Source organism: Pyrgilauda ruficollis, unplaced genomic scaffold (genome assembly GCF_017590135.1).
Source record: "Pyrgilauda ruficollis isolate IOZ18807 unplaced genomic scaffold, ASM1759013v1 scaffold1264, whole genome shotgun sequence".
Lineage (NCBI taxonomy): Eukaryota > Metazoa > Chordata > Aves > Passeriformes > Passeridae > Pyrgilauda > Pyrgilauda ruficollis.
The window spans coordinates 1-2,827 of NW_024511033.1; positions in this window are offsets into that span (position 1 = coordinate 1).

Below are 2,827 nucleotides of genomic sequence, written 5' to 3' on the forward strand. Positions count from 1 at the left end.
ATGATGATGATGATGAAGATGATGATGGGGGATGGGTGGTGATGACGATGATGATGACGATGATGATTATGATGAAGATGACGATGATGATGATGATGACGATGATGATGACGATGACGATGATGAAGATGACGATGATGATGGTGTTGTGCCCCTCCCGCAGACCCCTCCTCGCGCCGCCTGTTCTGGGCAGTGGGGGATGGGTGATGATGATGATGATGATGACGATGATGATGATGATGGTGATGATGAAGGGTGATACCCCCCCTCCCCCAGACCCCTCCTCTGGCCGCCTGTTCTGGGCAGTGGGGGATGGGTGATGATGATGGTGACGATGATGATGATGGTGATGATGATGATGATTGATGATGATGGGGATGATGATGATGGTGTTGTGCCCCTCCCGCAGACCCCTCCTCGGGCCGCCTGTTCTGGGCAGTGGGGGATGGGTGGTGATGATGATGGTGATGACGATGATGAAGATGATGATGATGATGATGGTGATGATGGTGACGATGACGGTGATGATGATGATGACGATGATGATGATGATGATGAAGGGTGATACCCCTCTCCCGCAGACCCCTCCTCGCGCCGCCTGTTCTGGGCCGACGGGCGGCTGCAGGCCGTGAGCAGCGTGGGGCTGGACGGGCGCGACCGCCGCACGCACCTGAGAGACCCCCGGCACCTGGGGCAGCCCCTGGGGCTGGCTGCCTTCCGGGTGAGACCCCCGGGACCCCCGGGACCCCCGGGACCCCCTGGGACCCCCCCAGACCCCCAGGGACCCCCGGGACCCCCCCAGAGATCCCCAGGGACCCCCAGAGACCCCCGGCACCTGGGGCAGCCCCTGGGGCTGGCCGCCTTCCGGGTGAGACCCCCGGGACCCCCGGGACCCCCTGGGACCCCCCCCTGCGGCCCCTCCCAGCCGGGGTCCTCTGGGATCCCGATAGCCAGGGGGTCTCTGGATTCACTCACTGGGATCGGCCCTGACCGGCATCCCCGGTAATTAGCAGCCTGTTAATTGGGGTGGCTGGTGATGGGAGCTGGCAGCTGACTGCAGTTGTGCCAGCTGGGATTGTCACCAACTGGGATTGTCCCTGACTGGGATTGTCACTGACTGGGATTGTCCCTGACTGGGATGTTCCCTGACTGGGATTGTCACTGACTGGGATTGTCCCTGACTGGGATGTTCCCTGACTGGGATTGTCCCTGACTGGGATTGTCCCTGACTGGGATCCCTAAAATATCCTAAAAACATCCTAAAAACACCCCTAAAATATCCTAAAAATATCCTAAAAACACCCCTAAAATATCCTAAAAATATCCTAAAAACACCCCTAAAATATCCTAAAAATATCCTAAAAACACCCCTAAAATATCCTAAAAATATCCTAAAAACACCCCTAAAATATCCTAAAAATATCCTAAAAACACCCCTAAAATATCCTAAAAATATCCTAAAAACACCCCTAAAATATCCTAAAAATATCCTAAAAACACCCCTAAAATATCCTAAAAATATCCTAAAAACACCCCTAAAATATCCTAAAAATATCCTAAAAACACCCCTAAAATATCCTAAAAATATCCTAAAAACACCCCTAAAATATCCTAAAAATATCCTAAAAACACCCCTAAAATATCCTAAAAATATCCTAAAAACACCCCTAAAATATCCTAAAAATATCCTAAAAACACACCTAAAATATCCCCGAAAATATCCCAAAAATACCCCAAAAATGTACCCCGACAGGCAGCCCCGAGGTACCCCAAAAACACCCCTAAATACCCCCAAAACACCCCTAAAATATCCTAAAAATATCCTAAAAACACCCCTAAAATATCCTAAAAATATCCTAAAAACACACCTAAAATATCCCCGAAAATATCCCAAAAATACCCCAAAAATGTACCCCGACAGGCAGCCCCGAGGTACCCCAAAAACACCCCAAAAACACCCCGAAAACACCCCTAAAATATCCTAAAAACACCCCTAAAATATCCTAAAAATACACAAAAAATATCCCCAAAACCACTCCTAAAATATCCTAAAAATGTCCTAAAAACACACCTAAAATATCCCCGAAAATATCCCAAAAATACCCCAAAAATGTACCCCGACAGGCAGCCCCGAGGTACCCCAAACACCCCAAAAACACCCCAAAAACACCCCAAAACCAGCCCAAACACCCCAAAACCACCCCAAACACCCCAAAAACACCCCAAACACCCCAAAAACACCCCAAAAACACCCCGAAAACACCCCAAAAACACCCCTAAAACACCCCGAAAACACCCCAAAAACACCCCTAAAATATCCTAAAAACATCCTAAAAACACACCTAAAACATCCTAAAAACACCCCTAAAATATCCTAAAAATATCCCGAAAATATCCCCAAAAACACCCCTAAAATATCCTAAAAATATCCTAAAAACACCCCTAAAATATCCTAAAAATATCCTAAAAACACCCCTAAAATATCCCCAAAATATCCCAAAAATACCCCAAAAATGCACCTGGAGAGGCAGCCCCGAGGTAACCCCAAAACACTCCAAAAACATCCCAAAAACACCCCAAAACCACCCCTAAAATATCCTAAAAATATCCCAAAACCACCCCTAAAACATCCCCCCAAAACACCCCAAAATATCTTGAAAATCACCCCAAAACCACACTTAAAATATCCCCAAAAACACCCCAAAAACATTCTCCAAATATCCTAAAAATGTCCCCAAAATCACCCAAAAATCACCCCAAAAAATCCCGAAAATATCCCCAAAATATCCCAAACCCGGCCCCAAAACGCCCCCGCCTGTGCCCCTCC